We start from the raw sequence: 17,921 nt of genomic DNA on the forward strand, positions 1-17,921 counted from the left end.
CATCAACATGTATAGTATAATCACTCATACTGTACAGTACTGTGAGGGTTCTAGTCCTCATCAACATGTATAGTATAATCACTCATACTGTACAGTACTGTGAGGGTTCTAGTTCTCATCAACATGTATAGTATAATCACTCATACTGTACAGTACTGTGAGGGTTCTCATCAACATGTATAGTATAATCACTCATACTGTACAGTACTGTGAGGGTTCTAGTCCTCATCAACATGTATAGTATAATCACTCATACTGTACAGTACTGTGAGGGTTCTAGTTCTCATCAACATGTATAGTATAATCACTCATACTGTACAGTACTGTGAGGGTTCTAGTTCTCATCAACATGTATAGTATAATCACTCATACTGTACAGTACTGTGAGGGTTCTGGTTCTCATCAACATGTATAGTATAATCCCTCATACTGTACAGTACTGTGAGGGTTCTAGTTCTCATCAACATGTATAGTATAATCACTCATACTGTACAGTACTGTGAGGGTTCTGGTTCTCATCAACATGTATAGTATAATCCCTCATACTGTACAGTACTGTGAGGGTTCTAGTTCTCATCAACATGTATAGTATAATCACTCATACTGTACAGTACTGTGAGGGTTCTGGTTCTCATCAACATGTATAGTATAATCACTCATACTGTACAATACTGTGAGGGTTCTAGATCTCATCAACATGTATAGTATAATCACTCATACTGTACAGTACTGTGAGGGTTCTAGTTCTCATCAACATGTATAGTATAATCACTCATACTGTACAGTACTGTGAGGGTTCTCATCAACATGTATAGTATAATCACTCATACTGTACAGTACTGTGAGGGTTCTAGTTTTCATCAACATATATAGTATAATCACTCATACTGTACAGTACTGTGAGGGTTGTAGTTCTCATCAACATGTATAGTATAATCACTCATACTGTACAGTACTGTGAGGGTTCTGGTTCTCATCAACATGTATAGTATAATCACTCATACTGTACAGTACTGTGAGGGTTCTAGTTCTCATCAACATGTCTAGTATAATCACTCATACTGTACAGTACTGTGAGGGTTCTAGTTCTCATCAACATGTCTAGTATAATCACTCATACTGTACAGTACTGTGAGGGTTCTAGTTCTCATCAACATGTATAGTATAATCACTCATACTGTACAGTACTGTGAGGATTCTAGTCCTCATCAACATGTATAGTATAATCACTCATACTGTACAGTACTGTGAGGGTTCTAGTTCTCATCAACATGTATAGTATAATCACTCATACTGTACAGTACTGTGAGGGTTCTAGTTCTCATCAACATGTAAGTATAATCACTCATACTGTACAGTACTGTGAGGGTTCTAGTTCTCATCAACATGTATAGTATAATCACTCATACTGTACAGTACTGTGAGGGTTCTAGTTCTCATCAACATGTCTAGTATAATCACTCATACTGTACAGTACTGTGAGGGTTCATGTTCTCATCAACATGTATAGTATAATCACTCATACTGTACAGTACTGTGAGGGTTCTAGATCTCATCAACATGTATAGTATAATCACTCATACTGTACAGTACTGTGAGGGTTCTAGTTCTCATCAACATGTATAGTATAATCACTCATACTGTACAGTACTGTGAGGGTTCTAGTTCTCATCAACATGTATAGTATAATCACTCATACTGTACGGTACTCATGAACGCACGGAGACAACAAAGTGTGGTAAAAAAATCGTCAAAGACAAATTATTGTAACCTAAAGCATTTAATAAAGACATGTATAGTACAATATTATGAGGAATGGGAATGAGGCGGCTACTTACAGTGTTGGCAAGGGATCACAGCAGTGATTGAATGAGGGATTGAGACATGAGTTGAGGTGTTCAGAGGCTTGACTGGTGCAGGACAAGATTTGACTGGGAAGACAAAAAACTACAAGACAATACACCTGACAGTTAAACAAAAGAGCTAAGAATGAGTTAGTCCAAGCAAGGAGTAAAATCATTGATGTGTAATAATGTGATATACTCTAAATTCATTAATGAGAGAAAATTGATTGGCACACAGTGCTTGGGGGGAAACATTCAATGTGCCAGTTCATGTCAGGCGAAAGTTGACAATGGTATTGGAGGGGAGTAGTCACCTCCTCTTAATCAGGGAACAGGAGGGGACTTAGCTGTAAATACAAATAGCAGATACATTCCATTACAGCTGCGCCATCGTAGGTTTGGACAACAAGTTTCTTTATGAACTTATACTCAGATATCTCAAAATTAATGAAGTCAAACACAGACTGCGTATCTTGACACATTAAAGTATTCCAAGAAACGTTCCTGAATAAAGCCCTGATCATCCACATACCTGATGATAACTGACAACTGCAAGCAGACTGTTGCAGGTCCCAGAGTGGTAGGGCAATTTTTAACCTTTCTAGGGTAGGTGGGACGAAATCGTCCCACCTACTCAACAGCCAGTGGAATCCCGTGGCGCGTTATTCAAATACCTTAGAAATGCTATTACTTCAATTTCTCAAACATATGACTATTTTACACCATTTTAAAGACAAGACTCTCATTAATCTAACCACACTGTCCGATTTCAAAAAGGCTTTACAACGAAAGCAAAACATTAGATTATGTCAGCAGAGTACCCAGCCAGAAATAATCAGACACCCATTTTTCAAGCTAGCATATAATGTCACATAAACCCAAACCACAGCTAAATGCAGCACTAACCTTTGATGATCTTCATCAGATGACAATCCTAGGACATTATGTTATACAATACATGTATGTTTTGTTCAATCAAGTTCATATTTTTATCAAAAACCAGCTTTTTACATTAGCATGTGACGTTCAGAACTAGCATACCCCCCGCAAACTTCCGGTGAATTTACTAAATTACTCACGATAAACGTTCACAAAAAACATAACAATTATTTTAAGAATTATAGATACAGAACTCCTTTATGCACTCGCTATGTCCGATTTTAGAATAGCTTTTCGGTGAAAGCAGATTTTGCAATATTCTGAGTAGATAGCCCAGCCATCACGGGCTAGCTATTTAGACACCCACCAAGTTTAGCCCTCACCAAAGTCAGATTTACTATAAGAAAAATGTTATTACCTTTGCTGTTCTTCGTCACAATGCACTCCCAGGACTTCTACTTCAATAATAAATGTTGGTTTGGTTCAAAATAATCCATAGTTATGTTCAAATATCCTCTGTTTTGTTCGTGCGTTCAAGACACTATCCGAAGGGTAAATAAGGGTGACGCGCCCGATGCGTTTCGTGACAAAAAAATTCTAAATATTCCATTACCGTACTTCGAAGCATGTCAACCGCTGTTTAAAATCAATTTTTATGCAATTTTTCTCGTAAAAAAAACGATAATATTCCGACCGGGAGTCGTTGTTTTAGGTCAAAGACAGAGAAAATAAAAACATGGGGTCGCCTCGTGCACGTGCCTCAGTCTCATTGTACTCTGATCGACCAGCATCCAAATGCGCTAATGTTTTTCAGCCAGGGGCTGCAAAGACATCATTCAGCTTTTTCCCGGGTTCTGAGAGCCTATGGGAGCCGTAGGAAGTGTCACGTTACAGCAAAGATCCTCAGTTTTCAATAAAGAGAGTCAAGAAGCCCAAGAAATTGTCAGACAGGCCACTTCCTGTAAGGAATCTTCGCAGGTTTTTGCCTGCCATATGAGTTCTGTTATACTCACAGACACCATTCAAACAGTTTTAGAAACTTTAGGGTGTTTTCTATCCAAAGCCAATAATTATATGCATATTCTAGTTTCAGGGCAGTAGTAATAACCAGATTAAATCGGGTACGTTGTTTATCCGGCCGTGTAAATACTGCCCCCTATCCCTAACAGGATAACAATGTTGGTTTGGTCCCAAATAATCCATAGTTATATCCAAATAGCGGCGTTTTGTTCGTGCGTTCAAGACACTATCCGAATGGTAAAGAAGGGTGACGCGCAGCGACGCGTTTCGTGACAAAAAAAATCTAAATATTCCATTACCGTACTTCGAAGCATGTCAACCGCTGTTTAAAATCTATTTTTATGCCATTTTTCTCGTAAAAAAGCGATAATATTCTGACCGGGAAAGCATGTTTACATTCAAAGAGAGAGAAAATAAAAGCATGGGATCCCCTCGTGCACGAGCCTCAGTCTGATGGCCCTCTGATCGGCCACTATCCAAACGCACTAATGTTTTTCAGCCAGAGGTTGGAATTACATCATTCAGCTTTTTCCCGGGTTCTGAGAGCCTATGGGAGCCGTAGGAAGTGTCACGTTACAGCAAAGATCCTAAATGTTCAATAAACAGAGCCAAGAAGCCCAAGGAATGGTCAGAGAGGGTACTTCCTGTTTGGAATCTTCTCAGGTTTTTGCCTGCCATATGAGTTCTGTTATACTCACAGACACCATTCAAACATTTTAGAAACTTTAGGGTGTTTTCTATCCAAAGCCAATTATATGCATATTCTAGTTACTGGGCAGGAGTAGTAACCAGATTAAATTGGGTACGTTCTTTATTCGGCCGTGCAAATACTGCCCCTATCCCCAACAGGTTAAAGCAGGCAAGTCCAGCAATACAGGCTTCATGTTAACCAGCTATACTTTTATTACCAGTTGGTTTTGAATGCCCTCACCTTTTCATCATTCATTAAACTGATCTCAGGCAGAGGTTGACCCTTGCTTTTAATTCACGCCCTTTACGTGTACCCCAGAGAATGAAAGGGGTTCTTCAACAAAAAGTCCACAACATTTTTGGCAGAGTTGGCCATTCTACCATTCTGGATGAGTAAACTGCATACTCGTGCTGGTAGCTAGCAGGCTACTGAAGTTAGCAAGGCACATTTAATTAATTTGCACTTACTGGAAACAAAAATAAAGTTCTAAAACCAAGAAAACAATGTATAATATACCTCCTCTGTCTCCTGTAATTTGAAAAAACTAATTTGAATTGAATAATATCCCAAAACTGCTCAACTATTACTGTTCACTCATAATCTCTATCCAAAATGTCACCAAGCCTCTCAACACATAGAACCCCCATAATGTTCTGTTGCACAATCCCAATACAACTCACTATGTTAATTCTCTGATCCTAATTGTATGATTGGATGGACATAATGTCAGTTCACACTGCAAAAGCGTTGATTGGTTGGAGGACGTCCTCTGGATGTGGTCATAATTACCATGTACAGTAGGTCTATGGAAGGGGGTGAGCCTCCTATGTTTTGTATTGAAGTTAATGTAGCCAGAGGAGGATGGAAGCTAGCTGTCCTCTGGCTACACTATGGTGCTACCCCAGACAGTGCTGTTGAAGTTATTGTAGACCTTCATTGCAAAATAGTGTATTGTAATCAATTATTTGGTGAAAGGTGAATATTTTAGTATAGTTTAATCTAAAAATGACAACTTTTTTTATGACATTTCACTGAGGAGGACGGTCTTCCCCTTCCTCATCTGAGGAGCCTTCACTGATGTTAAGGGAGCTCCCAAATTAAAGAAGGCCTGGCCATTTGTGTGTTGGTTTTTGGCCTACGTTTTACCAGCACACACACATACATATACACACATTTTTTTTTGGGGGGGGGGGGTTAGTGGGTTTAGAAAGGATGCACCTTAAAAGGGCACACAAATAGAATGTTCTAAATCTGTATGAATATTGGTAATTAACAATATGAATATATTAGCTGAGAATGTCTGTAAGCATAGGGTTGTGCAGCTTGTGTTTCTCTCCAAAGTTCTGGGCATGCAGCCAGGGCCTCAAACTGTGTGGGGGGTATCAGAACACTGAGACCACACAGTTCCTCTTTATCTCTGAGAACAGGTTAGACACTTAGATACACAGGCTGCACAAACAAGTTATTTGTACATAACATTTGCTGGTCAAGAAACCTTTTAACTAGCCTAAATCCCTCCCCACATGCACAGGGAGGGTATTGTGTGCAGATGATAGAATGCTGAGTCATGAGTACATTTCCACTCAGCCTCATCTCTGAGAAGTTTGTTTAAAAAAGCCTTAAGAATCTCAACCATGACTAAGCATTTTTGTAAATTATATTGATACGTTTATAATATTATCAATAGTCCTATGCGTGATTAGAGAGAGCGCTGCCTCTGAAGGAGGGAAGCCTGTCTCTAATCTGTTTTACTATGACTTTATGGGATACAATTGTTTTCTTATGGAGTTATTAAGGGTAGTAATTCTAATTCAATTTGTTATTTTATTTGTTTTATTTTTATTTAACCAGCAGTGTTGTTGTTGTTTTTTTACACATTAATCACGATGTGAGTCATGTGTAAAACGAGGTGGGGGGGATTACCAGTTTTCTTGCCTTCATTAGATTTGGTCTGCTTTGTGGTCGGCAAGTCTCCCTAAGGATTGGCCCTCAAACTCCCTGACCCTGTACTTTGCCGTGAGATCTCCAAGATGATAGGGGAGAATAAGCCAATTTGAAAAAATAAGTTCAACTATGTGTTGTTATTATCTTTGACATGTGTCTTAGAAATTTGTGTTAAGAATATTGGTTGAATTAAAATTTGTCATACAGTAAAAAAAATTGTCTGGATTTCCTGAATCAGAAATGCCCTAAACTAAACTGTTGTTCTGATCTATCTTCTCTCGAGGTCATGGCGTAGGTGACCACAGATGGTATCTTGATGCATGGAATGGACAATTTGACCAAAGAACAGTGTGGACCTCAAACCCCCTCCATGAAGTAATGGCAAAAATGGCGTTCGGTATCGTTCTTCGCCACTTCTATCGTGAGACCTGAGTCTGAGCCAGCAATCTCTACACAGTATCCAGTTGAAGTTATCAACTGCCTTTTCTCTCATGCCTTTTTCTCTCAGGAGTGCAACATGAGTCCGGGTGGAGGGAGCATGGAGAGAGATCCAGTCCAAACTTCGTATATACTGTATGTTAACCTCTCTAGGGGAGGTGGGACGAAATCGTCCCACACTATTCAACAGCCAGTGACAAATCAGAGCGCCAAATTTAAAACCACAAAATGTCATAATTCAAAGTTCTCAAACATAGGACTATTTTACACCATTTTATAGATACACTTCTCCTGAATCGAACCACGTTGTCCGATTTCCAAAAGGCTTTACAGCGAAAGCAAAACATTAGATTATGTTAAAGGGAGTACATAGACACAAATAATCACACAGCCATTTTCCAAGCAAGCATATATGTCACATAAACCAAAACCACAGCTAAATGCAGCACTAACCTTTGATGATCTTCACCAGATGACACTCCTAGGACATTATGTTATACAATACATGGATGTTTTGTTCAATCAAGTTCATATTTATATCAGTAAACTGCTTTTTACATTAGCATGTGACGTTCAGAACTAGCATACCCACCGCAAACTTCCGGTGAATTTACTAAATTACTCACGATTAACGTTCACAAAATACATAACAATTATTTTAAGAATTATAGATACAGAACTCCTTTATGCAATCGCAATGTCAGATTTTAAAATAGCTTTTCGGCGAAAGCACATTTTGCAATATTCTGAGTAGACTGCCCGGCCATCACGGGCTAGCTAATTTGACACCCACCAAGTTTGGCCCTCACCAAACTCAGATTTACTATAAGAAAAATTGGATTACCTTTGCTGTTCTTTGTCAGAATGCACTCCCAGGACTTCTACTTCAACAACAAATGTTGTTTTGGTTCCAAATAATCCATAGTTATATTGAAATAGCTCCGTTTTGTTCGTGCGTTCAGGTCACAATCCGAAGGGTGACGCGCGAGCACATTTCGTGACGAAAAATGTAAAAATATTCCATTACTGTACTTCGAAGCATGTCAAACGCTGTTTAAAATCAATTTTTAAGACGGAATAAACTGTTTCTAATACCGGATAAAAACAACGTGAAGCGCGCTCCAGTTCATGCGCAACAGAAGACTAAAACCCTTCAGAGTGACACCTACAAAGAACAGCCCTACTTCTTCATTTCTCAAAAGAATAACATTGAACGATTTCTAAAGACTGTTGACATCTAGTGGAAGCCATAAATCAGGTCTCCCATAGAAAACTATTGGAAAACACAGTGACCTCAAAAACTTTTTTTCCCTGGATGGATTGTGCTCGGGGTTTCACCTGCCAAATCAGTTCTGTTATACTCACAGACATTATTCAGAGTGTTTTCTATCCAAATCTACTAATTATATGCATATCCTAGCTTCTGGGCCTGAGTAGCAGGCAGTTTACTTTGGGCACGCTTTTCATCCAGACGTGAAAATACTGCCCCCTGTCCCAGAGAGGTTTAAGACACTAACAGCTTACAAACAGTAGGCAATTAAGGTCACAGTTATGAAAACTTAGGACTCTAAAGAGGCCTTTCTACTGACTCTGAATAACACCAAAAGAAAGATGCCCAGGATGCCTTAGGCATGCTGCAAGGAGGCATGAGGACTGCAGATGTGGCCAGGGCAATAAATTGCAATGTGAGACGCCTAAAACAGGGCTACAGCGAGACAGGACGGGCAGCTGATCGTCCTCACAGTGGCAGGCCACGTGTAACATCACCTGCACAGGATCGGTACATCCGAACATCACACCTGCGGGACAGGTACAGGATGGCAACAACAACTGCCCGAGTTACACCAGGAACGCACAATCCCTCCATCAGTGCTTAGACTGTCCGCAATAGGCTGAGAGAGGCTGGACTGAGGGCTTGTAGGCCTATTGTAAGGCAGGTCCTCACCAGACATCACCGGCAACAACATCGCCTATGGGCACAAACCCACCGTCGCTGGACCAGACAGGACAGGCAAAAAGTGCTCTTCACTTACGAGTCTCGGTTTTGTCTCACCAAGAACGATGGTCGGATTTGCGTTTATCGTCGAAGGAATGAGCGTTACACTGAGGCCTGTACTCTAGAGCGGGATTGATTTGGAGGTGGAGGGTCTGTCATGGTCTGGAGCAGTGTGTCACAGCATCATTGGACTGAGCTTGTTGTCATTGCAGGCCATCTCAATGCTGTGCATTACAGGGAAGACTCCCTCATCTGGTACCCTTCCTGCAGGATCATCCTGACATGACCCTCTAGGATGACAATGCCACCAGCCATACTATTCGTTCTGTGAGTGATTTCCTGCAAGACAGAAATGTCAGTGTTCTGCCGTGGCCAGCGAAGAGCCCGGATCTCAATCCCATTGAGCACATCTGGGACCTGTTGGATCGATGGATGAGGGCTAGGGCCATTTCCCCCAGAAATGTCTGGGAACTTGCAGGTGCCTAGGTGGAAGAGTGGGGTAACATCTCACAGCAAGAATGGGCAAATCTGGTGCTGTCCTTGCAGTACTTAATGCAGCTGGTGGCCACACCAGATACTGACTGTTACTTTTGATTTTGACCCCCCCCCCTTCGTTCAGGGACACATTATTCAGTTTGTCACATGTCTGTGGACCTTGTTCAGTTTATGTCTCAGTTATTGAATCTTGTTATGTTCATACGAATATTTACACATGTTAAGTTTGCTTAAAATAAACGCAGTTGACAGTGAGAGGACATTTCTTTTTTGCTCTCTCTCTCTCTCTCTCTCTCTCTCTCTCTCTCTCTCTCTCTCTCTCTCTCTCTCCCTCCCTCCCTCCCTCCCTCCCTCCCTCCCTGGGGCTTTCTTGCCATGGGAAACATATGTTAACATTGCCAAAGCAAGTGAGGTAGATAATATACAAAGTGAAATAAAGATTAACAGTAAACATTACACACAAAGAAGTTTCAAAAGAATAAAGACATTACAAATGTCATATGATGTATATATACAGTGTTGTAATGATTTACAAATGGTTAAAGTACACAAGGGAAACTAAATAAGCATACATATGGGTTGTACTTACAATGGTGTTTGTTCTTCATTGGTTGCCCTTTTCTTGTGGCAACAGGTCACAAATATTGCTGCTGTGATGGCACACTGTGGAATTTCACCCAGTAGATATGGGAGTTTATCAAAATTGTGTTTGTTTCTAATTCTTTCTGGATCTGTGTAATCTGAGGGAAATATGTGTCTCTAATATGGTCATACATTGGGTAGGAGGTTAGGAAGTGCAGCTCAGTTTCCACCTCATTTTGTGGGCAGTGTGCACATAGTCTGTCTTCTCTTGAGAGCCATGTCTGCCTACGGCGGCCTTTCTCAATAGCAAGCCTATACTCACTAAGTCTGTACATAGTCAAAGCTTTCCTTAAGTTTGGGTCAGTCACAGTGGTCAGGTATTATGCCACTGTGTACTCTCTGTTTGGGGCCAAATAGCATTCTAGTTTGCTCCGTTTTTTTGTTAATTCTTTCCAATGTGTCAAGTAATTATCTTTTTGTTTTCTCATGATTTGGTTGGGTCTAAATGTGCTGCTGTCCTGGGGCTCTGTGGGGTGTGTTTGTGAACAGAGCCCCAGGACCAGCTTGCTTAGGGGACTCTTCTCCAGGTTCATCTCTCTGTAGGTGATGGCTTTGTTATGGAAGGTTTGGGAATCGCTTCCTTTTAGGTGGTTGTAGAATATAACGGCTCTTTTCTGGATTTGGATAATTAGTGAGTATCGGCCTAATTCTGCTCTGCATGCATTATTTGGTGTTCTACATTGTACACAGAGGATAGTTTTGCAGAATTCTGTAGGCAGAGTCTCAATTTGGTGTTTGTCCCATTTTGTGAATTCTTGGTTGGTGAGCGGACCACAGACCTCACAACCATAAAGGGCAATGGGTTCTATGACTGATTCAAGTATTTCTAGCCAGATACTAATTGGTATGTTGAATTTTATGTTCCTTTTGATGGCATAGAATGCCCTTCTTGCCTTGTCGCTCAGATCATTCACAGCTTTGTGGAAGTCACCTGTGGCGCTGATGTTTAGGCCAAGGTGTGTATAGTTTATTTGTGTGCTCTAGATGGAATTTGTATTTGTGGTCCTGGCGACTGGTCTTTTTTTGAACACCATTTTTTTGGTCTTACTGAGATTTACTGTCAGGGCCCAGGTCTGGCAGAATCTGTGCAGAATATCTAGGTGCTGCTGTAGGCCCTCCTTGGTTGGTGACAGAAGCACCAGATCATCAGCAAATAGTAGACATTTGACTTCAGATTCTAGTAGGGTGAGGCCGGGTGCTGCAGACTTATCTAGTGCCCGTGCCAATTCGTTGATATATATGTTGAAGAGGGTGGTGCTTAAGCTGCATCTTTGTCTTACCCCACGGCCCTGTGGGAAGAAATGTGTGTGTGTTTTTTGCCTATTTTAACCGCACACTTGTTGTTTGTGTACATGGATTTTATAATATCGTATGTTTTACCCCCAACACCACTTTCCATCAATTTGTAAAGCAGAATTTCATGCCAAATTGAGTCGAAGGCTTTTTTGAAATCAACAAAGCGTGAGAAAACTTTGCCTTTGTTTTGGTTTGTTTGTTTGTCAAATAGGGTGTGCAGGATGAATACATGGTCTGTTGTACAGTAATTTGGTAAAAAGACAATTTGACATTTGCTCAGTACATTGTTTTCACTGAGGAAATGTACGAGTCTGCTTTTAATGATAATGCAGAGGATTTTCCCAAGGTTGCTGTTGACGCATATCCCAATGTAGTTATTGGGGTCAAATTTGTCTCCACTTTTGTGGATTGGGGTGATTAGTCCTTGGTTCCAAATATTGGGGAAGATGCCAGAGCTAAGGATGATGTTAAATAGTTTTATTATAGCCAATTGGAATTTGTTGTCTGTATATTTGATAATTTAATTGAGAATACCATCAACACCACATGCCTTTTTGGGTTGGAGGGTTTTTATTTTGTCCTGTAGCTCATTCAAGGTAATTGGAGAATCCAGTGGGTTCTGGTACTCTTTAATAGTTGATTCTAAGATTTGTATTTGATCATGTATATGTTTTTGCTCTTTGTTCTTTGTTATAGAGCCAAAAAGATTGGAGAAGTGGTTTACCAATACATCTCCATTTTGGATAGATAATTCTTCATGTTGTTTTTTGTCTCGTGCTTTCCAATTTTCCCAGAAGTGATTAGAGTCTATGGATTCTTCAATTAGATTGAGCTGATTTCTGACGTGCTGTTCCTTCTTTTTCCGTAGTGTATTTCTGTATTGTTTTAGTAATTCACCATAGTGAAGGCGTAGACTCAGGTTTTCTGGGTCTCTATGTTTTTGGTTGGACAGGTTTCTCAATTTCTTTCTTAGATTTTTGCATTCTTCATCAAACCATTTGTCATTGTTGTACATTTTCTTCGGTTTTCTATTTGAGATTTTTAGATTTGATAGGGAAGCTGAGAGGTCAAATATACTGTTTAGATTTTCTACTGCCAGGTTTACACCTTCACTATTACAGTGGAATGTTTTACCCAGGAAATTGTCTAAAAGGGATTGAATTTGTTGTTGCCTAATTGTTTTTTGGTAGGTTTCCAAACTGCATTCCTTCCATCTATAGCATGTCTTAATGTTACTCAGTTCCTTTGGCTTTGATGCCTCATGATTGAGTACTGCTCTGTTCAAGTAGACTGATTTTGCTGTGGTCTGATAGGGGTGTCAGTGGGCTGACTGTGAACGCTCTGAGAGACTCTGGGTTGAGGTCAGTGATAAAGTAGCCTACAGTACTACTGCCAAGAGATGAGCTATAGGTGTACCTACCATAGGAGTCCCCTCGAAGCCTACCATTGACTATGTACATACCCAGCATGCAACAGAGCTGCAGGAGTTGTGACCCGTTTTTGTTGGTTATGTTGTCATAGTTGTGCCTAGGGGGGCATATGGGGGAGGGAATGCTGTCACCTACGCCAAGGCTAGCTTTTTCAAACAAAAATTTGCTTCGTGCAACTCCAACTCTAAAAAGTTCTTGGACATTGTAAAGTCCATGGAGAATAAGAACACCTCCTCCCAACTGCCCACTGCACTGAGGATAGGAAACTCTGTCACCACCGATAAGCCCACTATAATTGAGAATTTCAATAAGCATTTTTCTACAGCTGGCCATGCTTTCCACCTAACTACCCCTACTGCATTCAACAGCACTGCACCCCCCACAGCTACTCGCCCAAACCTCCCCATTTCTCCTTCTCCCAAATCCATTCAGCTGATGTTCTGAAAGAGCTGCAAAATCTGGACCCCTACAAATCAGCTGGGCTTGACAATCTGGACCCTTTCTTTCTAAAATTATCTGCCGAAATTATTGCAACCCCTATTACTAGCCTGTTCAACCTCTCTTTCGTCTCGTCTGAGATTCCCATAGATTGGAAAGCAGCTGCTGTCATCCCCCTCTTCAAAGGAGGTGACACTCTTGACCCAAATTGCTACAGACCTATATCCATCCTACCCTGCCTTTCTAAGGTCTTCGAAAGCCAAGTCAACAAACAGATTACCGACTATTTCGAATCCCACCGCACCCTCTCCGCTATGCAATCTGGTTTCAGAGCTGGTCATGGGTGCACCTCAGCCACGCTCAAGGTCCTAAACGACATCGTAACCGCCATCGATGAGAAACAATACTGTGCTGCCGTATTCATTGACCTGGCCAAAGCTTTTGACTCTGTTAATCACCACATCCTCATCGGCAGACTTAGTAGCCTTGGTTTCTCAAACGATTGCGTCGCCTGGTTCACCAACTACTTCTCTGACAGAGTTCAGTGTGTCAAATCGGAGGGCCTACTGTCTGGACCTCTGGCAGTCTCTATGGGGGTACCACAGGGTTCAATTCTTGGGCCAACTCTTTTCTCTGTATACATAAATGATGTCGCTCTTGCTGCTGGTGAATCTCTGATCCACCTCTACGCAGACGACACCATTCTGTATACTTCTGGCCCTTCTTTGGACACTGTGTTAATTAACAACCCTCCAGACGAGCTTCAATGCCATTCAACTCTCCTTCCGTGGCCTCCAACTGCTCCTAAACACAAGTAAAACTAAATGCATGCTCTTCAACCGATCGCTGCCTGCACCTGCCCGCCCATCCAGCATAACTTCTCTGGACGGTTCTAACTTAGAATTTGTGGACAACTACAAATACCTAGGTGTCTGGTTAGACTGTAAACTCTCCTTCCAGACTCACATCAATCATCTCCAATCCAAAGTGAAATCTAGAATTGGCTTCCTATTTCGCAACAAAGCATCCTTCACTCATGCTGCCAAACATACCCTCGTAAAACTGACCATCCTACCAATCCTCGACTTCGGCGATGTCATTTACAAAATAGCCTCCAATACCCTACTCAACAAGCTGAATGCAGTCTATCACAGTGCCATCCGTTTTGTCACCAAAGCCCCATATACAACCCACCACTGCGATCTGTATGCTCTCGTTGGCTGGCCTTCACTTCATAATCGTCGCCAAACACATTGGCTCCAGGTCATCTACAAGACCCTGCTAGGTAAAGTCCCCCCTTATCTCCGCTCACTGGTCACCATAGCAGCACCCACCTGTAGCACGCGCTCCAGCAGGTATATCTCTCTGGTCACCCCTAAAGCCAACTCCTCCTTTGGTCGTCTCTCCTTCCAGTTCTCTGCTGCCAACGACTGAAACGAACTACAAAAATCTCTGAAATTGGAAACACTTATCTCCCTCACTAGCTTTAAGCACCAGCTGTCAGAGCAGCTCACAGATCACTGCACCTGTACATAGCCCATCTATAATTTAGCCCAAACTACTACCTCTTCCCCTACTGTATTTATTTATTTTATTTATTTTGCTCCTTTGCACCATATTATTTATATTTGAACTTTGAACTTTCTTCAAACTACAAATCTACCATTCCAGTGTTTTTCTTGCTATACTTTATTTACTTTGCCACCATGGCATTTTTTTGCTTTTACCTCCCTTATCTCACATCATTTGCTCACATTGTATATAGTCTTATTATTTTTTTTCTACTGTATTATTGACTGTATGTTGTTTACTCCATGTGTAACTCTGTGTTGTTGTATGTTGTCGAACTGCTTTGCTTTATCTTGGCCAGGTCGCAATTGTAAATGAGAACTTGTTCTCAACTTGCCTACCTGGTTAAATAAAGGTGAAATAAAAAAAATAAAAAAAATACCGGTGTCGTAGGGTAAAGACCAAGACGCAGACCAAGACGCAGCGGGAAAATATATACTCGTCTTCTTTTTATTAGGTGACGAAGGGAAACACAATACATTTATATAAAACACAAACGAACTGGACAGTCTTGTCAGGCACACAGCTAAACAAGCACAATCTCCCACAAACTAACAGGTGAAAACAGGCGACCTAAGTATGACTCTCAATCAGCAACAACGATGTACAACTGTTCCTGATTGAGAGCCACACCAGGTCAACACAGAAATACAACACTAGACCAGCCCCCTAGAATTACAATACAAGAACATACCCAACAACCAGGAATACCTAAATCAAACACCCCATCTTACATAATTACATATCTAATAAACCCCGAACCACTTAAATCAAATACCCTTTCTACATAGATACACCACTAAACCCAGAAACACTCTACACAAAATAACCCCCTATATAAACACATAACCAAAAACATGTACAACAAATACCCTCTGCCACGTCCTGACCAAACTACAATAACCAATAGGCCCTTTACTGGTCAGGACGTGACACAGGGGGAGGGAATGCTGTCACCTCCAGGTAGGTGTTTGTCCCCCTGTGTGCAGAGGGTGTCAGGTTCTTGTCCGGTTCTGGCATTTAGGTCGCCACAGACTAGTACATGTCCCTGGGCCTGAAAATGATTGATTTCCCCTTCCAGGATGGAGAAGCTGTCTTCATTAAAGTGTGGGGATTCTAGTGGGGGGATATAGGTAGCACACAGGAGGACATTTTTCCCTGTTAAGATAATTTCCTTTTGAATTTCTAGGCAAATGTAAAATGTTCCTGTTTTGATTAATTTAATAGAGTGAGTTAGGTCTGCTCTATACCAAATTAGTATACCCCCTGAGTCCCTTCCCTGTTTCACACCTGGTAGTTTGGTGGATGGGACTACCAGCTTTCTGTAACCTAGAGTGCAACCAGTGGGTCTGTCTCCTCTATACCAGGTTTCTTGCAGGATGACAATGTCTGTATTAGCGATGTCTTTGGTGAAATCCAAATTCCTGCTCTTTATGCCAAAGGCAGATGACCTCAGGCCTTGGATATTCCAGGATGAGATAGTGAAGGCTTTGTGTTCCATAAAGTGTCCAATATTGTTGGTCGTGTGGTTTGGCCTCAGGCCAGTAAGTGTGAGCAGAGTGTGCTGAGCATCTGGTACATTCCATTAGCTTGGGCTAGTGTAAGGGTGGGGTTGGGCCTGTTTGCCCGCTCATGGTCTGGATGTTGAGGCCCTCTTTGCGGGGGTGGGGTGCATGGGGTGGGTAGGAAGGGCATAGGTCTGATCTGAGGGGGCCTAAATGGGGTGTGAGCATGCTTGACTTGGGCGGGTGTTGATAGGGTGGGGTGGGGTGGGGGTGTGGATGTGGCTGGTGGTGTTGTGGTCTGGATGCAAGTCCTCTCGGCGTGGGTCCTCTATGTGTAGGTCCAGGGGGGGTCCCGCAGATCTGGGAGGGTGTCTCGCTGGTCTGGGCGGGGTGTCTATTGATCTGTTGCTCCTGTGTGAAGTGTTGGGGATACGTTTGAGAGCGATGTCCTTTAGAGTCCGGGCGAAGGTGGGCGCTGCTGCCTTGTATAGGTGGACCTGGTCATAGACGCTGGTCAAGTCCAGGGTGGAGTGGTGGGCCAGGAAAACATTTGGTTTTGAAGCACAGTCATGGGAAATACTTGTGTTTACCCGGCTGTACTGTGGCAGGGTGGAAGTCTTTTCGTGGTAGCAGGGTGGAGATAACCACTTGTATGTTGGGGAAAGTAGAAGAAGCTTTTTCAATCACTCCCTTCAGTGCTGTGGCCACCCTTTCCTGCTGTGTTCTCAGGTCGTTTGTGCCTGTGTGTATTATTATGTGGCTGGGTGAACCTAGTTGGTCCTCAGACAGAAGGTCTAGGACGCGCTGGGTGTTTGGACACCAGAGTTTAGACACACTGTGTTTGGGAAAAAAAAATTTTTCTTGTATATATTTCCCATTTGAGTCCATAAGGAGTACAATCTGTGTCTTGTGTATGTCCTCAGTGGGTGTGGGGGGGTTGTCATGAGGGCTATCATGGTGACTCAGAGGGGGTGAGAGCCCCTGAGCTTTGTGTTCTTCATTTGTCTGTTCTGCTGTGATGTCGACGCTATGGTCAGGGTCTGGGGTCTGTTCTGCTGTGATGTCGAGACTTTTGTCGGGAGCTGAGGTGGGCTGTTCTGCTGGCTTCTCTGCGGGGGTGGCCACCTCTCTAGCGGGTTGTTCTCTGTCACACGCCATCCCCCTGAACCTCTCCTCCAGCAGTCTGACCCTCTCCACCATCCCCTCACCCTCTCCTCCATCCCCCTCACCCTCTCCTCCAGCAGTCTGATCCTCTCCCTCCATCCCCCTCACCCTCTCCTCCAGCAGTCTGATCCTCTCCTCCATCCCCCTCACCCTCTCCTCCAGCAGTCTGATCCTCTCCTCTAGTGCTCTGTTCTTCTCCTGCTCCTGCTCTTTCTCCTGTAGATGTTGTCTCACTACATTCCAGAGTGGAGATATGCCTCTCTCCACCTCCAGCTCTCCAGGTCTAGTTAAGAGAGTGTTGTTGTGCTGAAGTCCTGCTGAAACTGTTTGGGGTTGCCCTGTACCATTACTGTTCCAGACTTATAGAGATTTATATTAGCTGACTCAGAGTCCTCGTTGTCAAGTATCCTGAGTTTCCACCCCCTCTCTTAACAAAGGGGTAGTGTGCTAATATAGCACTGTGCCATGCCAGGGGATGGTCTGGTTAATATAGCACTGTGCCATGCCAGGGGATGGTCTGGTTAATACAGCACTATGCCATGCCAGGGGATGGTCTGGTTAATATAGCAC

This window comes from Salmo trutta, chromosome 26, assembly GCF_901001165.1.
Source record: "Salmo trutta chromosome 26, fSalTru1.1, whole genome shotgun sequence".
Taxonomy (NCBI): domain Eukaryota; kingdom Metazoa; phylum Chordata; class Actinopteri; order Salmoniformes; family Salmonidae; genus Salmo; species Salmo trutta.